This window comes from Lissotriton helveticus, chromosome 2_2 (genome assembly GCF_964261635.1).
Source record: "Lissotriton helveticus chromosome 2_2, aLisHel1.1, whole genome shotgun sequence".
NCBI lineage: Eukaryota > Metazoa > Chordata > Amphibia > Caudata > Salamandridae > Lissotriton > Lissotriton helveticus.
In genome coordinates this window covers 331387191-331410013 of record NC_136060.1, presented here as the reverse complement: position 1 = coordinate 331410013, position 22823 = coordinate 331387191, and the positions used below count along the sequence as shown (strand labels likewise).

Sequence of the window (22823 nt, the reverse complement as noted above, 5' to 3'; positions counted from 1 at the left end):
TTGCCCACGAAGGTCACCGAGGAGTAGTATCAACAAAGCGAGGTCTCCGGGAACGTGTGTGGTTCCTCCTCCTCGACCAGATGGTAGAGTCCACTCTGAAGGATTGCCACCTGTGTCAGCTGACCAACAAAGGCGATTCCCCGGCCCCACTACAAATGGCTGATCTACCCAATGGAGTATGGCAGTAGATTGCCATGGACTTCTACGGACCACTCCAATCCGGAAAATATGTACTAGCCATAATGGATGAATATTCACGTTTTCCCATTGCCCAGTTTGTGTCATCCACCAGTGCCTCTAGCACTCTCAAAGTGCTAGATGAAGTGTTTGCAACTTGGGGTTTCCCCAGAGAAGTGAAAACAGACAATGGACCTCCGTTTAATGGACACGAATTCAGTGCATTTGCATAACACCTGGACTTCAATCACAGGAAGATTACGCCTCTCTGGCGCAAGCGAATGGCACCATTGAAAGATTTATGGCCACAATCAAAAAGACATTCCAGCAAGCCACGGCTGAAAAGAAGGATCTGCAAGTGGCACTCAACGAAGTCCTCAGGGCATATCGGACAACTCCTCATTCGACCACTGGAAAGAGCCCTGCGACACTCATGCTGGGGCGACCCATGAGAAATCGCATCCCCACCTGGGAAGGGGCCTTGCAAGCAATGTCGCCAATCCGCAGCCATCAAGATATGATGGCGACTGATAAATGCAACAAGGACAAGATGAAATCGTATGCTGATGCAAAAAGGAGAGCGAGGTCACCATCCTTACATGAAGGAGACTACGTTATTGTCAAACAAGATCAACAGAGAAAGACTGACTGTCGGTTCCGAGATGACCCTTTGTTGGTCACTCAGCAGAAGGGCACCATGCTAACTGCGGAATCTGATCAACGGCGAGTCACCAGAAATGTGTTGCATTTCAAGAGATGCTCTCGAGACATGAAAGAACCATTGACGAACATGTCTGACGTACTCACTCCTGAAGAGTCTGTACAAACTGAACAAGAGAGCAGGAGTCAGCCAAGTGAAACCCTGAGTGATGATGTTACTGGAACCATATCCACGAGACCCCGCCGAGACATTCAGCGACCAAAGAGACTCATTGAGGAGATGTAATTTAGCGCATTATTCTGTCATTTTGTTAAGAAAGGGGGAGATGTTATGTAGTTAGCGGTCCAGTAGTTGGGTGGGTGGAGCTAGTGGGGTGGACGGGAAGAGGAGGGGCACAGGGAGGAAAGGGCAGTTAGAGCCAGGACCAGGTCACAGCAAGACGCAGAGAATAAAGGCTCTTAAGAAATACAAGTAGTGTCTGTCATCATTATAAGCAGGACACTACAATCATGTTTTTCTTAAACTCACAGCATGCAAGCAGTAGCCAATGCGTTTCGTCCCCCGGGGACTTTTTCAGGGCTACAAAATATATACAAAACAAAAACTTATTTACAATGTATTTACAAACATTAAAAACGAAGTCTATTTACACTATACATTAGACCAGACTCTACATAATATATCCATCAAATATCGAGACTTTATTTCTTCCTTTGGTTACACATTTGTACACCTGAGAATCCATATAGAAATATCTGACAATAGCTTACATAGACTGTAAACGTAATCACACAGGGAGAGTAATAATAACTCGCATGATGTATCCCATTGGTCACTGGGGAGACTCTGGGTTACACTAAAAGTGAAGTAATCTTGTATATACTAAATCAGGCAGATTGATGGAGAGACTCTATATACTATACAGTGTTTGCAATTGCACGGTAGCTGACTGACTTATTGATAAAGTGGGAGTGCACTGACATACCTCAATATGCAAGTGGTTGTCTCACATATTCTTCATGTTGTGATTTATAACAAAAGAATGTAGTGTTTAGGTTGTGTCTGTAAAAAAACAGAGATAGTAATTTCATCATGATGTTGTACCACATTACAGCAATCAAGTATTAATACAACAGATCGCAAACTCAGGCATAAAAAAGGAGTAAATAAATACATTACAACCTGTGCATAAATATTGGCGCACCAATGTGATCAAAACCTCATACAAAAACCCTTATTGATTGGCAATAAGCATTGAAGTGCTAAGGGGTCCATAATTTACATTCAACGATTATGAGTATTTTTTATTGTTCGGTCAGGTAAACCAAATGATGGTACTAGATACAAAAGTTTATAAATGTCATGTTTGGACAAATACTCCAATACGGCAGCTGCGGCACATTCAATATAACGTCCGTTCCTGACTAGCATGGTGATTCTAAAGAGGAACATCAAAAGATAAAGTATTTATAAGGCCCATGAGGGCCGTTATAGTAGAATATTTTACGGTGCTGGGCGCATAAGATTAGGGTGTTTTGGCAAAGTACAAATAATCAAAACAGTCCATGTGCCAAATTTCATAAATAAAAATGAACGTACATGTAGCAAAAACACAGAAACCACTCTATGTATGGACATTTTCATGGCTTCGTCTACATTATAAAATAAGTTTTTAAGTCTCACCTAGGCAGCGCGCATGCACTGCTCTAGGAGGGCCTTTAGCCATCGGTCTTCACTTTTCCAGCACTGCACTCATGCTTGTGGCGGCACGCTTGAAAAGTGAAGACTGCTCTCCCAAGCGCGCGCGCACCACTTGCGGGCTCACCTTCTGTTCCCCCTCTCTCTCACAACCTCACCGCTTCACGGCACCGCGCTTCATGTTTCATGAAGTGCGGACCAGACGGAAACTGGCAGTTTTGTTCTTTTTACCTAGCTGACCTAGGCTGTCCCTACCTCTAAACTTAAGTGGTGTTGGCAGGATGTTTTTTCCCCTGCATCGCAATTACTGAAGTGCTTACTGCGCCCCACCCCGAAACATACTTTCAGTCTTAGGTAGCCGATCTGACTCAGAGAGCAGATCATTGTCCTCTGAGGCCAGTCTCCTCTGCAGCAAAACCAGCAGGGCGTTAATGGGTGGAATTTCTGATATTTATATGTGCCTCTCATCTTCATTGCTTGATTTTTTTGCCCGCAAGATAGTGTCATTCATATGTCTTGAAATGTCACTCATAATTACACAGTAATTAATAAAATGTCACACATTGCAATCTGAAACCTTGGCAGCTATGATACAAAGGCAAATGGGAAGACCTGTTTCATTACTTGCTCTTTGGGGTCATCCTCCTGTGTAGCTGCACCGCCATCCGCTGGTACATTAACACCTCATCGTCACGCCGTGACGCACTGGACTTCAAAATACCAGGCCGTTTGTGGGTACTTGACTACCTCAGAGGCCTGCGGCTTCTGCACCACCGACACCATGAAATACGGACACCTCCAATGCTTCGACTCCGGAAATTGTAAATGGACAAGGAGGTGCTTCGCGCATCTTATTGGCATAACACTCCGTGAAATAACACTCCGTGAAATTACCCCCCCTCTGCCTCCTTTTCATGTGTAAAATAACGCTGAATTGAGGCAACGGCCACATGCATACATTTCTGGAATCACGGTGCAAAGTGCCTTGCTATTAGGGGTGACAACATCAGAGAGCTGCAGGGAAACCGGAAGGCATAGGTTTAGGAAATCCCTGTTATTTTGCTCAACCTTATTCTGAGATCGATATAAAAAAAATTAAAAAAGGGTTCCGTTGGGGGGGCGTGGCTAGCAGCCACCGATGGCGGCAGCATAAAGGAGTAGCTCCGCGGTCGAGGCGGCCTCTCCAATAATCCTGCACACCATCCGTGAAATATTTTGCCCCAGGAGGTGACATCCTGAGCCCGGAGCCGAGCGGTGCCGAAAGGTGCGAGTGCGGTGCCTGCCTGACGACCGAAAGCCGACCTACACCCAGGAGGCGGAGGGGCCTCTGCAGCGCGGCGCATCCGGGGACTGCCTTCGCCCGCTGACCTGCCGGGAAGTGCGGCTGCCCGGGGAGACCCGCACCGGAGGTGCCCGCTGCCTGTCGCCTCGGCGGCCGGGCGCCGGCTCGCGGAGTGGGTGCGGGCGGTTCCGGACCCGAGGACGGCCAACAACACTGCGACGAGGCCTGGTGAGTGCTGCCTCGCTCCTCCGTCTGCTAAGACCACCATTGGGCGGCCGCCCTGCTTGACTCGCGGCTGCTTGCCGCCATTTTGTGGGACGCCGGCGCTGCTCTGCCGAGCCCGGCCGGGTTCCAGACCTCACCCGCCACTCCACAGGCGGCGGTAAACCCGCTCTCCGCCCCACCGCCTTGCCCTCTTTCTACACGGCAGGGAGTGTGTGCCCTATTCTCCGGAGGCCTGCCTGGGCGGTCCTACAGTCACCGATACAGCGTTTGGAGTGCTGTGGGCTCCCTTCCCACTGATTTGCCTGGGGTTGGAGCTACCCCATAGGACAGCGGGGGACTACTCCTACGGCGCCCGGCACTGCGGGACGCGAAGCCCCACGAGGTGCAGACACATCCTTCGCCTGCGCCCGATCGCTTTTCTCTGCGACGCCTGCTGAGCGGTGCCGGCGCCCGGGGGTGCCCAGGGTAACCAGCTATCGCCCCCTTGTCTGCGGGCGCGACCTACAGCGACAACACCGGCCGGAGACGCGGGATCTGGGTCCCGTCCACCATTCTCCTCTCTGCACTCCCGGCTGGACATCGTGAGGTGGTGCGATGGTCCCCCCCCCCATCAGAAGCGTCCCAAAACAGCTGCTACAACCCCAGCCTGCCACGAACTTAGCCTACATCATACGACGCAGAAGGGGCAGGCGCGGTCCCCCGTCGCTGGCTTGCCCGGGGGCCGCGGATACTGGCGACATGGCGGGGAGAGGCCTGAAAAGTGGCCCTACGCAAACTCGGATAGAACGCTACGCCAGTGACAGGCCTGCAGTGTCCCCGATTGCGGGGAAAGAGACGGCTGGTAAATCCGTGGAGGTGCAGGGGGCGAAAAAAGCGACCCTGGATGACGTGATGCAGGCCCTGGCGCATTTACAGACAACAGTGGGCACGATCTCCACGGACATTACGCTGATCAGGGCTGATTTCCACAAGATGACGGAAAAGGTCAACGCCATGGAAGTGGTAACGAAGTCCTTGGTGGAAGACGTCTCCGAACTCCAACTGGCGGTCGAGAAGCTAACTACGGACAATAAGGTGCTGCGTGAGAAACTTGACGACCAAGAAGGACGCTCCAGGCGGAACAACATCCGCACACTCGGCGTGCCGGAGACGGAGGGGACGAGAGCCATGGATATGTACGTGGAGGGCCTAATCACCACTGAACTGCGACCCAAGGGACTGTCCACCTTCTTTTCGGTTGAGAGAGCGCACCGTGTACCGGGGGGCCAACCGAAACCTGGAGCACCTCCGAGACCCATCGTTGCCCGGCTGTTCAATTTCAGGGACAGGGACGTCACTCTGCAGGCAGCCCGAACGTCCCCTCCGATAAAGATCCAGAACTCTACGGTGGCGTTCTTCCCTGATTACACGGCGGAGGTGGCCCGCAGGCGACGGACGTTCTTCGAGGTCAAGAAAGAACTCAGGGCGAGAGAGGTCCCCTACTCCATGCTCTTCCCCGCGAGACTGCGAGTGGTAGCTGAAAACAAGACCTGGTTCTTCGACACCCCGGAATCCGCGAGGGACTGGCTAGACGGCTGGAGAACGAGCGCTCGCCATCGACGGCCTCATCGGCAGCAGAAAGACCGCACGACTGACAGCCTCCCGGCTTCCCAGGCCTCGAGAGGTAGCAGAGAGAGTGAGGGATCGCCGCACAGCGAGGCTGCGGATGGAGACCACAACGCTGAACAATGATTACCGGCTTAGCAATGTTTTTGAACATACTGTACTGAGCACCTGAGACACGCTCGTGGACACTGGGCGAGGGGCCTCCGGGGAGAAGATAGAGAGGCCGCTGGCCTCGGAGACTCCTTCACCCCAACGCGCAAGTACACTGGTTGGGTTTGGGGTAAAGCACTCTGCTAAGTTGGGGAGGCGGGCAGGTTCATGTCCGTATAGCAGGGAAGCAGGGAGGGGGGTAGTTGGGAGAGGGGGTGTGTTTATGTATGTAACCGGTTTGTTACTACGGGTTCTTGGTTTGGCTCGGCACTATGTGTCACTCTACGACGAGCACACTACACGATACGCATTGACCCGTTGGGTTGCTCACACTGATGACCTTGTTGTTGCCCCATGGTTGCGACGGGACGTGCACCCGACAGTACTAATGGGACGCAATCACACCCCACTGCCATGGCCGGACTAGATGACTCCGTTCTGACGGCCCCACTACACATTATGTCGTGGAACGTCAGAGGCTTGGGCGATAAAATCAAACGAGGCCTGGTTCTTCAGGGAATTAGGAGAGTGGCTCCTGCCCTGGTCTTGTTACAGGAAACACACATGATGGGCGCTAACACACGGGCCATGGATAGGCGGGGATACCACATGGTTGCACATGCAGAATTCACTCCGGGGTCACGTGGGACGGGCATACTAATGCACAAATCCTCGCGATACATCATCACATCCACGAAGTCGGATGATCAGGGCCGCTTCGCAGCGGTGTCCGGCCAGTGGGAGGGCAGAGCTCTGTCCGTGGTATCGGTTTGCATCCCTCCAGCGCTACACACTGTGGCACTGCCCGACCTTGGCAAGTTCCTCTTAGAACTCCCGGTAGGGGATTTGATTATTGGGGGGGATTTCAATGCGGCACTTCACGACACACTTGATAGACTCCCCGGGCGCTCGCACTCACCTGGCACCAATAAACTTAGCGGGTTTCTGGACGCACAGGGCCTAGTGGATGTATGGCGCACACTGCACCCGGATCAACTACAATATATACGTACTACTCTGCAACTCACAACAGTCTGTCCAGGATCGATTATTTCCTCACATTGGGGACCGGTTGCCTCACCATCGAAGACACACAAATAAAGCCGAGGGGTGTCTCCGATCACTCACCTATTACCCTGACACTGTCCAACCATGTAGCCGCCCGCAGGAGGCTATACCCGATTTATCCTGGCTACCTCAAAGTCCCGGCCATTCGTAAAGATCTGCAGAACACTACCAAACACTACTTTGTAGAGAATCAAGCTTCAGCGAGCTCGCCCTCAATACTCTGGGAGGCTTACAAGGCGGTTTTTAGGGGGCAGGCGATAGCAGCGATCTCACATTACAAGAAACGGCAGGGAGAGGTGACGTCTGAGTTGGAAAGGCAGCTCGACGTAGCTAACATAGCTCATATGGCAGACCCCTCCTGTGCTAACCTCCATTCTCTACAGCTGCGTCAAAGACTTCTCACAGACCACATGCGACGCCTGACTAAGGCGGACATTGCAGCCACTAAACACAGGGTGTATGATATCTGGGACAAAGCCAGTAAACTCCTAGCCTGGCTGGATAAAAAACAGGGAGGCAACAGGAACATACTACAACTTAAAGACTCACTTGGGAGGGTACACACTCGACCAGGGGACATTGTGAATGTCCTAGCCGACCACTTCAGTGCGGTATATACACCAACGGTGACTGTCACGGAGGACGAGGCCCGAGTTGCCCTGAGCCGCGTGGCAATACCCAAATTGACTGACGATGCGATGAGGGACTTGGATTCTGATATCACTGCGGACGAAATTCAGTTGGCAATTGGCGCTCTCCATCCGGGGAGGGCTCTGGGCCCCAACGGGATACCCATCGAGTGGTTCAAAACAATGTCTGAGTCCTTGAGTCCGCCCCTCTTACGGATGTACGCGGATAGTAGAGAGAGTGGCACGTTACCACCAGACCAACGGATGGCGACTATTGTAGCCATACCGAAGCCGGGTAAACCGCCTGACGAATGCACGTCCTATAGGCCTATCTCACTACTGAACCCCGAGGCTAAAATTCTGGCGAAACTGCTGGCGACCCGACTCATGCCCCATCTAGGCCAGTTAATCCATCCGGATCAATCTGGATTCATGCCACGCAGAAGTACGGCCCTGAACCTACGTAGAGTGCAGGGAGTCATGGCTAGAATTCCGCTGCTGACGGAACCGGCGGCCATCCTATCGTTGGATGCCAAGATGGCATTCGATATGGTGGAATGGAACTACCTCTTCGCGGTCCTCTCCTCTATGGGGTTCGGCCCTCACTTTCTTGCCTGGATCCGGCTGCTGTATAAGGATCCGATTGCACGTGTAGTGGCGAATGGCCACATATCCCGAGAGGTACAACTGGGGCGGGGAACCCGGCAGGGATGCCCTCTCTCACCTGTCCTGTTCGCGTTAGTCTTAGAGCCTCTCGCGATCACTATACGGACTACGCCACTGCTGAAAGGCATTACGTGGGATTCGAGCTGGGAAGACAGGGTGTCGTTGTATGCTGACGACATGTTGATCTATCTTACTGACCTGGAAGACAGCATCCCTAACCTTCTAGCCATCTGTACCTCCCATGGCCGAGTGTCAGGCTACACCATCAACTGGTCCAAATCTGTCATCTATCCTCTCAGGGGTCCTCTCCCGACCCTACCCGATACCTGCACACTAGAGGTGGCTGTCACGTCCTTTAAATATCTAGGAATACACATTACCCGGGATGCGGCGGAGTTCTCTGTTCGTAATCTGCAGCCTCCTCTCCTCCGATTGCGAAACGATGTACAGCACTGGCAGTCGCTCCCGCTGACGCTATTGGGCAGAGCAGCTCTGTTCAAAATGATGGCACTCCCACGCTTTCTATACGTCCTCGAAAACGCTCCGTCACTCATCCCCCCCAGCTATTTTCAAAAGGTGACAGCACTGATGTCGGGTCTACTATGGGGGACTCGGCCAGCGAGAATTGCACATGTAAAACTTAATAGGAGCTGGTATGATGGTGGAATCGCGCTCCCTAATGTGCAGTTGTACTACTGGGCGGCACAACTCAAAGTTCTTAATAGGTGGCTCCACGCACCTCAGGACGACCCAGCCTTTAAGGCGGATCGGACCCAACTGGGTACCAACAATATGTTGGCGCCTTTATACCACAAGGGCATTGCGACGAAACTGTTGGGGCCCACCAAGCACACGGTGCAACTATGGTACAAGGCACAATCGAAACTCCGCTGGGCGGGGGTAATTACAAAACTGACACCATTATGGGACACTAAAGCACTGGGCCATCTGAGACGCACTAAGGGTTTCGACCAGTGGGATGCCATTGGAATTTCAACTGTGGGTGACATGTGGTCCAGGGAGGGGGTGGTCCCGTTCACTTCCCTCCAGCAACAATATGAATTAAGTGACACGGAACGATACAGATACATGCAAATCAGACATGCCCTCCTAGCAGCGATTCCACCGGGCACCACGCCTCCGGAGTCCTCCCCGCTGGAGGACCGTCTGCTCACGGACTGTGTGCTGGAGGGTGCGACCTCCCTGACCTACCGGAAATTGCTTAACCACGTGCCTGAGCCACTGGGTACACTTAAGGACAGGTGGATGGAGGACCTTGGGGATTTCGATGAATCCGAATGGAATGCAGCTCTGTCTTCCCCACGAGAAGCCGGTATCTCGGCTAGGTTCCGCCTCATACAGCTGAAGGTCCTCCACAGAATCTACTACACTCGAGTGACATTGCACAAATTGCAGAGGGCCGATGACCCGCTCTGTCTGCGAGGGTGTGGGGGGGAGGGCACACTCCTGCATACACTCTGGGGCTGTACGTACATATTGAGCTATTGGCAGCGGGTGCTCCGTACCATCGCACAAACACTGAATTCCACCATACCTCACGATCCCAGGGTGTGTCTGTTGAATGTCTGGGGTCCTACTGATTTAACACACTATGGCAAACTGTGGGTTACGGTAGGCTGCATGGTGGCAAAACGCGACATTGCACAAAATTGGGGTGCGTCTGAGCTCCCCACGCTGGCACAGTGGCTCAGGAACATGGACACGCTCATGGTAACGGAGAGGGCAGTATATAAGATGAAAGATAATCCTCGTAAGTGGAATGGAATATGGTTACCATGGAACTCATACAGAGGGGACATTTGTGATCCGTTGCCAGAGGATGATAGTGAGAGCTCTGATGATGACACTGATACGGACTAATTGAGAGGTGAGAATCCAGCTATAAGCGGGGGCACCGCTCAGGTTGCAGTGTGGTGCGGGCAACTGTAGGAGGGTGGACACACTACGGGGTGGTGGGGTGGATTGCGCACGGACTTGCCGTTTGCCACCAGCCACTTACTCCGGTATTCCATGATTGTGGATGTGCTGATAGATGTTGAGTCGTATGTTTAGTTCGTAGTTCTGTTATTTCAAAAAATACAAAATGCAAGCGGAAGTTGTATGTGATACCACATGGTTTCGGAATGTTCTTAATGCATCGAATACTATGCGTAACAAATGGTCAGTTTGGTTTTCCGTTTATTGCTGCTTTTCTCGCTGTAATGATTAATGTATCTGGCTTTTCCATTTGGAACCACTTGAATGTAATGTGACCTACTGAGGTTCATAAAGTCTTGCTTTAATAAAAAAAAAAAATAAAAAAAAAAGGGTTCCGTTGGGTAATAATACATTCCTATTAGTATAGTACACCCCAACCGCCGTGTTTCGCTTTAGATCCTGAGTTTCTCCAGACCAAGCACTATGGATTATTGCCCCTATTCCACCGCAGTTTGTGTTGCCTTTCTATATGACCCCTCCCATTGTATGTGTTCACTTTCTTCCTGCCCCCTCCCACCTTAGTTTGCATTGCCTTTCTCCCCTCCTTAAGCAATGATAACCTTTAAAAAGATGCTGCAACTACGCAAAACACCTTAAATCTAGGACAATAACCTACTGATCTGTCACATCCTATATTTTTATGTGCACGTATGTGCTGTACCACAGACAGGCCACACTGCTGTCTCGGGTGTAACATTTCCAGACCATGTTTGGCTACATGCACCTTACCAGAACTAGACTTATCATTAAATTCAAACCCCTACATGAAACCTTTCTTGCGCAGACCACATTAAACCGCTCCAAATAGGCTTCACTTTCTGGCATTATTAGACCCTTCTTGACTAAGCACTTTTTTTTGCACTTTTATATAGCATGAAGCTGACTTAAAGGTATTGGAGCACTTGACATGAGCACCAGTTATACTACACAAGTATGCATTATTTTTTATTAATTTTAGGCAAGGGGAGATAAAGTGATTTGCCCAGAGTCACAGGATGTTGAGCGTCGACGCAGAGATTTAAGCCTGGGTCCCTAGTTCTGAAGTTGGTAGCTCTGACTGATAGGCATATCCTCACTTACCAACTGGGAAATGCTGCAGGTCCGGTGTAATGGTCTCTAGCAGTGCCTTTGTTAAATTGCTTGTTTAAGTGCTGAAGCACTGAAATTGGTGTCACGCTGATAGGCAGGCGCTGATGCTCTTTTTTTTACAGATTCATGGGGCTCAGTGCAGTTTGTAGCCTGAACTGAGTGTCACCGCCGCAGCCGCCAATCAAGGACAGTCACAGCTGGTCCGAACCTTTAAAGACAGTAATGCAGTGCTCACCTACACATCTGTTTATCTATAACCCCCAACACATGGCAGGAGGGCAGGTAAAATGTTGCTTACTTCCCAAGCCATATGGCACTTGCGATGTATTGCCCGGGGGTAAGGGGGCAGGCTGCTGCAGTATTGGGGCAGGTGATAGGCAGAAATTTCAAAACACTGTGGGGTTGCATGTGGAGCAGATGAGGTACCTCTATCATTTGAGCAGGCACAGCAAGGAACAAGCATTGGCATAGCCAATAGGTCTCGCCTTTGGGACCTTATAAGTATTTAATCATGCAGCACAATATCCTTGGTGCAACATCAACTGTTGCATAGCTAAGCACTTATAAAGTCCCAAAGGCGAGACCTATTGGCTATGCCAATGCTTGTTTTCATAGGCAGCTTGAGAGCCAATAATTAGGGTGTACACTATAGTGTTGTCCAGTGGCAGTCGGTGCATATGATATTATCGTAAGCATTTAGGCACACTATCTTGGATGAATTAACTCATAGCGAGATTGGAAAGTATCACAACACATCAGTTTTACCCTCACCTTGAAGACAGATCAAAGACAGCCGTATGAGCACACTAACTGAAGCCAATTTTATATATGGCGAAAAAAGGGCAGAATCACTGCGTATTAATCCTAACATCCAAGTGAGAAATATTTTGTATGCAGTACTTATAGAGTACAGTAGTTCCAGTAAAATACCAGCATAGCGTCCGGTTCAGTGGAAAAAAACGAACGCCATAAATACAATGGCTTTTTAAAAGTCACATTTGCCCTGCTTGATTTCCCTGGAAACGAAATCTGCATTTTGCTCTCTCACATTTCAGTTGGCATGAATGAGGGGTGAACTGGCCCCTAAGACAGGGACAAAAGTCCTTGGGTGTGGGGAGGTATTGTGGTGCCCTTGACAAGATGGCCTGTGGGATGAAATTAAATTAAATTAAATGAAAATAAGTTTTGTAAAGTAGTCGAATGCCCGAGGGCATCTTAGTGCTTTTCCAAAGCAGAAGTGCCCAGAATGTCATCTACCCAAAGAATGGAGAAGCTTGGGCCAAATTATCAAGAAAGGGCGATACATTATTGCAGCTTTTATCGGCAGGAAACTGCAGCTAAAGCGGCGATAATGGGCTTGATAATAGGTTACCAGAACCTGGGCTTCTATGGGACTTCACAAGGGCATATTATCAAGCCCATTATCGCCGCTTTAGCGGCAGTTTCCTGCCGATAAAAGCGGCAATAATGTATCGCCCGTTCTTGATAATACGGCCCCTGGTTTTTAATCTCTTTCGTGATAGTGGCGATGTTGCACGCTTCTCAACATGGCGGATCACATTTCCTAGACGTGGAGAAGTGTTGGAGCATATCTTAAAACCAGGTCTGTAAGCTTGGTTCCAATGTGTTGTTTTATAAACAAGAATCTTTTATTTCAGTTCTGCACTCCTGCACATACACTCTCAGGTTCCTTTAGACTTGGTGGCTGGCTCAGTCTCCTGTTAATACTCTATTTCCATATAGGCTCGCTTTTTACGAGCAGTTCCTTTTAGGGGTGTCTTGCCTTTTGAATTTGCTTTCCAGGATGCCTTTGCAGTCTCCCTCCCCTCTTCTTCCTCTTCACTTAATGACTAGATTTCATCCTGTTGGCTTCCAACTTGTCCATGTCCTCCAAGTCACTCAAATCACTTTCTTCCACTTCATTGTCCTCCACGAGCTCCCTCTTAACGACATCCTTCTCCTCTTCCTCCTCTGCTTCCAAAACCTCTGACTCGCTCTCTGCCTCCTGATGCTCCAAGGCTTTGTCAAAAGCATGAATGGGGAAATGTTAGTTATCACCATACATGCCTTGTTTCAGACACTCTAGCAGTTCCTTTTCAATTGCATTTCCACTTGAGCTGCCACCAACCCCTTTTCCTCTTTTCTCTACTCTGCACCTTTCTGCTTAAAAGAACAAGTTTTCTTTGTCATTTGAGGGAAAGTTTACAGATGCGGATTAGATAGTGGGTGATCTTCGTGTAGCATTGTTTGCACTTGTGCCAAATGAAGCACAGCCAGTCTATGAGATTTTCGTCTATCTGTTTCAGGGCTTTTCCATAGTTCTTGTTGAGTCGAGCCCACTCCCACATGCGTCCCGTTAAAGCTATTCTTTCAATTACTTTCATGTACAAGTAGCACAGACCGCTTCCTTTTTTATTGTAGCATACTGACTGTTGGTCAAGGGACAAAAGGAACGGTTACACTGACCAGTCAAGTTATATTCATAGCGGCCAATGATCTGTGTCTTTGCCTTTATTTTGATTGAAAAGAACTGCTTGTTACCAACAATGTCCCAAATTACATCGCTGTGCTGCACGTCAGCCGTAGTGGCTTGCTGTCCCTAAAACCTTCAATGTGAGATTCCATGGGGCTAAGGACATGATTAACTTCAAAGAGGCCTACCCTTTCACAAGCAAATGTACCTACCACCTAGGCCTGCACCCTTCTTTTGTCCTCCAGCCAGATGGTCTCATCACAGTGGGCCTCTTGTTGACATCACAGTGTCAGACCCTACTGGGGTGTCAAGACCTGCGTTTTTCATATGACATTGGGGCATACTTCAAAGGAAGGAAACAGATTGCCAAAACTATTTGTGTGTATCGACTGGTTGCTAGAATGTCAGCTTTGTCCCACCGGCCTCTGTCTCTGAGTGTGTTGGGGGTTTAGGGACTGGCTAAAACTAGATGTCAGTGTTAGATGTGAGAGGACACATGGATTAACAAAGTGCACTCTCCATACCTCCCACGGCCCTAAGAGCTCATGTTCAGTGCGGGTGAAGACTTCAGCCATCTTGGAAATGCCCACAGTGGGTAGGCTTAGCCCCAGGAACCTTTAGGACATCCCCAGAGGTCTATCCCACCCATTAGCTCATGCCAGGCTTAAATGTGGCATCTCAAGGCATACACTTCAGAACTCTCCTAGGCCTTTGGAGGATCAGACGAGTAATACATCTGCTGTCTGGGACCTCAGAAGAGGCCTAAAGGACTGGACCTGCTCTCCCTCTTGTACATAGGACACATAAAATTACTCCGAGGGTCATAAGGCATACATTCTGTTTAGGCTTTATCCACACAATAAGCTAAAAGAGATATTGTCCTGAAACAGCCCAGCTGATCAGTGGCAGCTGGACCTATAATGGACCCTCCTGTTGGCCTCTGCCTACCACCCTGTGTGTCTCTAAGTTTCTCCCCTGAAGTCAAGGAGGGTTCTAGACGTGTACTCCTGTGTTAATTTGAGACTTAAAGGATTAAAAGCAGAAAGTAAAATCTTTGATCAGGATGAACCTGGTTAGTGTATCTAACCTAAGCTCCATCGGGGTCAGCATCAAATTGTTACTAGTTCCTGTTCTACCACGACAGTTGACTAGCAATGGCACTTTGTGCTTCTCGACACGATTTCTTCATAAACCCTTAATGAATAATATCTCATGTTCCTCTTATTGGATGTTTGTCCTTTTGGTGTCACTGGGATCATTATAGTTTTCTCTATTTTTCTAACCTGTTTTAGGATTTTTATTGTTTTGCATTTTGACTTCATTTACTGTTTTGGTACTGTATAAGCACTTAACACATTGCCTCCATATTAAGCCTGTCTGCCTTGTGCCACAGCTACCAAGGTGGTGAGCTCAGGTTAATTTGGTGAATTTAAGTGTTCACCCTGACAAAGATTTTGAGTATTGCTTGAAGATGGTACTTACTCCCCTCAACTAATAACCCAATTTCTTAATTCTTACATAGGGTCTTGTTGAAGCAGCCCCACTGCCAGGTTCTGAGACTGCATTCTTGCATCCACACAAGACAGCATATCTTCTGCTACATTTATAGATGAGGGCTTCAATATCATCTCATATTTCCTTGCATAAGACAGACTTATTGGTCCTCCTGGGGAATGCAGCGAATGAGAATCATCCATTTTGGGTTTTGTGGATTAAGTCACTACTGCCATTCTCCCGAAAGTCCAGAAAGGTATTCAATTCATAGGATAGGATAATATTTATAAAGCACACTTATGCCCAAGGGTGTTAAGGTGCTAAGTGAACGGGGAGGAGAGAGAGCACCAACATCCAGCTAGAAGGCAAATAACCAGGTCTTCAAACGTTCCCTGAAGACCGGAAGAAAGTCTGCCTTGGAAATGGCAGGGGGCAAGGAGTTCCAAAGTTTGGCGGCTGCCACAGAGAAGGAGCGGCCGCCCGATTTGGACCTGCGAAATCTGGGAGAAAACAGATTTTTTAGGGAGGAGGATCTCAAGTTCCTCCCTGGAGTGTACCACTGAAACGTGTTTAAGTATGACAAACCTTTGCTATGCATAGCATTGTACACCAAATTCAGAATCTTGAAGGAAATGCGCCTCTTGACGGGAAGCCAATGCAAGGCTCGAATTCCTTCCCTGGCTGACTGATACTTCGGGATGTTAAGAATCAGCCTTGCCACAGCATTCTGTACCACCTGCAGCTTGTTCAAGGATCCTGTGTTGATGTTAAGGTACAGAGCGTTGCAGTAGTCCAGCCGGGAGGTAACTAGTGCGATGATAGTGGGCAGGTGTAGTTCCAATGGAATATAAGGCAGTACTTTCTCAAGATTTTTGGTCAAAATCTGCTTATTGAATTGTATTCACGGGTTACAAACAATTTTCAAAAACCTTATTACGTCCATTCATTTGTCACGGGAGCAAAATCCATGCAGTGGTTAGCTATGCTATTGGTATAGTTTTGTAACAAGTGACTGATTTCCCCCATGAACAACTCTGAGAAGCCAAATTCAACAAAATTTGAACAATTGCATATATAGTGAAGCAAACCAATAGTGAATAAGTAAGAAGAAAGGAAGAAAAAAAAAGTATAAAACCCCAACCAAACCCAGGTAGACACCTAAGCCTATAGTCTGATGTTTGGACAACGGAGGTCGCAGAGACCGTCTCCAGCGTCCTGCGCAAGGGAGATCACATGTGAGGGGGGAAACCCGAAAACCCCACCCCTGTGGAGGGGAACCCCTTATTAAATCAGGAAGAGGTGTAGTGCCCGCAACCTAGAGGGAGTCCCTCCGAGAGATAGCTGACTAGCGGTGTCCAAATATAGTCAAAGCCCTTGCGAGAGTCATCAATGATGTCAGAACAATCATTCCAGGGCTAAAGCGCGCCATAAGCGGGCATGCCATTGTGTAAGGGAGGGAGCTTCCGGCTTCTACAAGGCTGCCGGTTAAGCCATCTTTGCCGCACCCAGACATAACCACATGATGGAACCTTCTCAGTGGGTCTGATATTAGAGCATTGGGTTGCGAACCCCCAAGAGAATGTGTTCCATGGAGTCACCAATTGGGTACCCTAATATTACCTTGATCTGGGAAAGTATTTCCTTCCTGTATGGCTGTTTAGCGAGGCAATCCCACCATATGTGCTTAAAATCCCCCAGAAGACAACAACCCCTCCAGCAGCGATCTGTCTTATTGGGGAAGATGAAGTGTAGTTTCTGTGGGTAGAGATACCTGTCGTATAATGTTTTATAGTGGGCTTCCCTCAGGAGCATAGAAGGTTCGCTATGTCTTTATATAAACATTACCATTGCTTATCTGATGGCGCAGGTAGCAGAATACCCTCTCAGAAAGCTCTATGATGTAGTGAGTTCTGAGGACCCAATGAGAGCAGAAGTGTATAGAGAAAGGAGATATACCCCCTCCCCGTGTTGCCAGATTGGACACATTTTTCCAGTGGGATTAGTTCTCTAGTAACTGCGTCGTGGCTCAAGGACTCGATTTTCGGCAGTCAGACATCCCCCCGGAAGGCACACTTGCTGCTCCCTTTCCTGGAGCTGGTGTGGTCCACACCGCTGTGGAGGCCTTAATCAGACCAGAGATCGCCGCGGCCGTCATCACCGCCCAGCCCGTGTGCGAGCAGGTCTCTCGCGTTGGTCGATTCTTCCAGGAGGGGGTACCCCAACCAGAGGGCAAGTGTTCAGCATGCTCGGGGGCCACCCAGCCGCTGATGCCCCTCGTAATGCGCAGGAGTCCGGGCGTTTCAGTGGAGACGAGACCCGCCTGCCATCTTGTGTAGGTGGCCGTGGTCCCAATCCTCCTACAGCCGGCAGCCGCCTCAGCTTCCAAATCTCCGCCAAGGCTGTCCAGGTGTGATCGCGATCATTTGGGGGTGCAGTACTCATTCTCGGGAGGTCTCCTGCCCGGGACTGGACCCCGCTTAGGACTCTGCCACGGGGCTCTTCCACAGAGCCGATCGAAGTTACGACTTCAGGGCCATGATGTTTGGCCATGCCCCCTTCCTCAAGATTTTAAAGATTTTTATTAATTCCTCTCTCACCTAGCCATGTATTTACTGCAGCTAGATGTTCGACTAGGAATAGCTGCAGGAAACAACTTTGTGGACAGCTTAAACCATGCACTAAGAGCACTTTCAACTGCTTATACTGATGATCGTATATCTATTTGCCCTTATAAATGAAAAATAAAATAATATTTTTTATTAAATATTTGTATGATTCACCGCATCAAACAAACAGGAGGAGGCATCGCCATCGTCCATAAGAATTCCATCCGCATCTCAACCAGTTCAGACGCCAACCTCGCTAGCGCCGAACACCTTCACTTCCAGATCCACACCGACCCCAAGACCACACTCAGAGGCACCCTCCTCTACAGACCACCAGGACCCCGTGCACAATTCAGTGAAGACATCACTGACTTTATCACCCCACATGCCCTACCCTCCGAGGACTACATACTACTGGGAGACCTCAATTTTCACCTGGAAAAGAGCAACGACAACAACACCATCGCCCTTCTGGAAAATTTGGCCAACCTCGGACTCAAACAACTTGTTAACACCCCCACTCACTACGCAGGCCACACACTCGACCCAATCTTCACCTCCAGCAAACACATCTCCTTCAGTCACACCACAGCTCTCCATTGGACCGACCACAGCTGTGTTCACTTTGTCTACAAAAAGATCACAACCCACAACCTTCCTCAACACACTTTGCAAAGAAACTGGAACAAAATCACCATCGACCAGATCTCCTCATCGCTTCTTCAAAATCCCCCGACCCACTCTTCAAACGCCAACCAGGCAGCCACTAACCTCACTCAATGGATAACGAACAGCGCCGACAACCTAGCACCCTTGAAAAAATGTCAAATCAAACGAGGCAGCAAAAACGCTCCCTGGTTCAACGAGGATCTTAAGACATCCAAGAAACTCTGTCGCTCCCTTGTGAAGGCCTGGAAACAAGACCCAAACACCATCACCAAGGACGCCCTCAAAAACGCCACCCGCACACACCACCAACTGATCCGGACCGCCAAGAAAGCTGCACTTAAAAACCGTCTAGACAACAACGCCCACAACAGCAAGGAATTATTCAACATCGTCAAAGAATTTACCAACCCCTCAGCCAACTTCAACGACATCACTCCCTCTCAAACCCTCTGCGACTCCCTTGCCTCGTTCTTCCACAACAAAATCGCAGACATACACAACAGCTTCGACAACGAACACGGAGAGCAACCCACCCAACATTCTGCTGTACCCTCACCCCCCTTGAACATCCTTACTGATTGGAACACAATCTCCACTGAAGACACCATCCGCCTGATGAACTCCATCCACTCAGGATCCCCCACAGACCCATGCCCTCACCATATCTTCAACAAAGCCAATTCCATCATAGCACCACACCTCCGAGACGTCATCAACTGCTCCCTCAACTCTGCCACCTTCCCGGAAAGTTGGAAACACGCCGAACTCAGCGCCCTTCTGAAAAAACCCACAGCTGACCCCACCGAACTCAAAAACTACCGCCCCATCTCGCTCCTACCATTCCCGGCCAAAGTCATCGAGAAAGCCGTCAACAGCCAGCTCGCCGCCTTCCTCGAAACCAACAAATCCCTCGACTCCTCACAATCCGGCTTCCGAGCAAAACACAGCACTGAGACCGCACTCATCGCAGCAACAGATGACATCCGAACACTACTGGACAATGGAGACACCGTCGCCCTCATTCTCCTTGACCTCTCCGCAGCCTTCGACACAGTCTGTCATAGCACCCTGTTACAACGCCTCAGAAACATCGGAATCCAAGGAAAAGCACTGGATTGGATCACCTCGTTCCTTACCAGAAGAACTCAGAGAGTCCGCCTTCAACCATTCAAGTCAGAAGCCACTGAAGTCATCTGCGGTGTGCCTCAAGGGTCTTCACTCAGCCCCACTCTCTTCAACGTATACATGAGCCCCCTCGCGGCCATCGCACGCCAACACAACCTCAACATCATCTCCTACGCTGATGACACCCAACTGATCCTCTCACTCACCAAAGACCCGAACACCACCAAAACCAACCTACATGAAGGAATGAAAGAAGTAGCCGAGTGGATGAAACACAGCCGTCTGAAACTGAACTCAGACAAAACAGAAGTCCTCATCTTAGGCACCTCCCCTTCCGCCTGGGATCACTCTTGGTGGCCAAAGGCCCTTGGAAAAGCACCCACCCCGACGGACCATGCACGGAACCTGGGCATCATCCTGGACTCCGCACTCTCGATGAACAGACAAGTCAACGCCGTTTCATCATCGTGCTTCAACATTCTTCGCATGCTCAAAAAAACATTTCGCTGGATCCCCACCGAAACTAGAAAAACTGTCACCCAAGCACTAGTCACGAGCCACCTGGATTACGGTAACACCCTATACGCCTGTACCACCGCAAAACTTCAGAAAAAACTCCAACGCATCCAGAACGCTTCAGCCAGACTCATACTAAACATCCCGCGCAAAGACCACATTTCTAGTCACCTGAAAGACCTCCAATGGCTCCCCGTCAATAAGAGAATAACATTCCGACTCTTAACCCACGCACACAAAGCACTTTACGAACTCGGACCCGAATGCCTCAACAAACGACTTTCTTTCTACACCCCCTCCCGCCAGCTACGCTCCACCAACCAAGCCCTTGCTGCCGTACCCCGCATCAACAAAACCACCATGGGAGGCAGATCCTTCTCCTACCTAGCAGCTAAAACCTGGAACTCACTCCCCATTCACCTTTGCCTCACTCAGAACCACCTAGCATTCAGAAAGCAACTTAAAACTTGGATATTCGACAAGTAATTCCCCACCCTTCCTCAAGCGCCTTGAGACCCTCTGGGTATGTAGCGCGCTATATAAATTATGTGACTTGACTTGACTTGACTTGTCTGACTTTCTAAATCAGTTAGTTATTCAATAATGGAGAAGTGTGGCTCACCGGTTAGAAGCGTCAGACCCTGAAGCAGAGGTCGGCCCGGGACCAGGGTTCAATTCCCGACGCGGCAGGGTCTTGGATAAATGTCCGTGGACTCGAGAATTCTCGCTTAGGTGCCTACGCTAACCATGGGTCCCATCCTGCAACTCTGGGCAATAGCTTGCTTAATCTCCACAACAGCCCCAGCAACGCCGGGGATGCCTGGCTTCACCTTGGGGTGCCCTCTCACAGGGAAAGCCAGGACGGGTTCCCCAGCGGTATACAGCGCCAGGACGCCACGTAACGAGGTAACAGTGCGCTTTACAAGTATACATACATTACATTACATACATTACAATAATGATTTTGATCATTGATGGGGACACCTAGCAAGATAAATATTTTCGAGTTAGAGATTTCTTTTTACAGCCCCAACTAATCTCCCAAAATGACATTCATCCATCCTCCCCAACATCATTTAAGTGCCAAAACTGTTTGCATAAAAATTGTTTTCTCAACGTTAGGCTCTTTTTAACACAGGGCGCTCTTTGGAGCTCAGTCTCCCTAGTGTAACTGTTCATTGCTAAACTGAAAACTATAGGAAATATTTAGAAATATCGGTCCCAACATGCTATGAAATAGATCTAGAAATGGCTGCAACAGAGATGCAGTTGAGCACATACCTACCAAGCATGTCTTCAGACAGGTACAATCAACAAACGAATATTAACTCACTGGTTTGGTGCCCAAACATGGTAGGGGAGGGATACAGACTTGGGGGCAGATGTATCAAAATACCTATTTGCGATTCTCAAATAGCGATTTTTTGAGAATCGTTATTTGAGAATTGCATAATGGTATGTATAGAAAAAATCACAATTTTTTAGCAATTTCTTAAAATTCCTTAATTGCCATTAGCAAATTGCTAATCACAATTAAGGAATAATTTCCCATTCATTTCTATGGGCCAGGAGGCCCATAGGAATGAATGTGTAGTTATTCTCAATTTTCGATTTGCAATTTGAGAATCGCAAATTGAGAATAATTTCAAGGGTGCAAGGGTGTCATAAGGACACCCTGATGCACACCTGAAATTTACATGTGTGCGCATATGGCGCACATACGTGCTCTAAGGGCATGTATGTGCACCACATGGCACCTTCAGAAATGCCAAAAATTGCATTTGTGAAAGAAATCGCAATAATTGAATGTTTGATGCATAGCATTTAAGGAATCACAATGGGAGATTCCTTAAATGCTTACGCAAAATTAAGGAATCGCAAATTTTTCGATTCCTTAATTTTGCTATGCAATTTCCTTCATACATACCGTTTAGCGAATTTTTTGTCGCAAACGCTGCTTTTTTGCGAATCACAGCGTTTGAGACTAAAAATTGCTTTGATACATCTGCCCCTTTGTTCCTTCCTTAGTTGAGAAACAATTCAACATGTTGGAAAATAGTATAGCAAGTGACCTGCGTGCAGCAATTGGTCACCAGCTCCCACGTGTTGCAGCTGGACTGTGCGCCTTAAGCAGAGAGGCTGTCTGTCTGCTTAAAGTAGTGATTATACTATCAATTGCATGTCTAGCTCTTATTTAATGTTTCCGCAGAAGGACTGTAAACACATTATCCACATATGCAGGGTTCAATTATTTTAATCCCAATGAGAATACCAATTAGCTTGGTTTTGTTTCACTCAACCATGTTGGTTAATGGGCCTCAGCTGCCTCCCATTAATCCTTGAACACTGACCCTCAGTAATTGTATAATAGTGCATTTGAGATAAATTAGGTTAATTTGTGTACAACGGTTTAATTCGCTGATGGCTGATATATACAGATGGGCTTTTGACTCTGAGGTTTCACAATGGCTCCATGGGTTTTCTTTCCATTTGTGTATATAATCCAAACGTGTATTGATAGATGTATCTCCATTTTGCTGCATACTAAATCCTCCAGTATGTCTTATCTCCTGGATTTTGCTTCAGGAGATTTGGCACTGGAATATCACTACATTGTATCTCTGTCTTCAAGGGTGTAGCCACCACTGGTGCAGCAAGTGCAGTGACACTGGGGTCCTGAGCAGCCAAAGAG

General features: G+C 48.8%; 1 pseudogene; it reads right to left on the bottom strand.

Annotated features, from left to right (window-relative positions):
* Window positions 1-12930: 12930 nt before the first annotated feature.
* LOC144821659 (protein MAK16 homolog pseudogene) overlaps window positions 12931-22823 on the bottom strand; it is a 107976-nt pseudogene continuing 98083 nt past the window's right edge.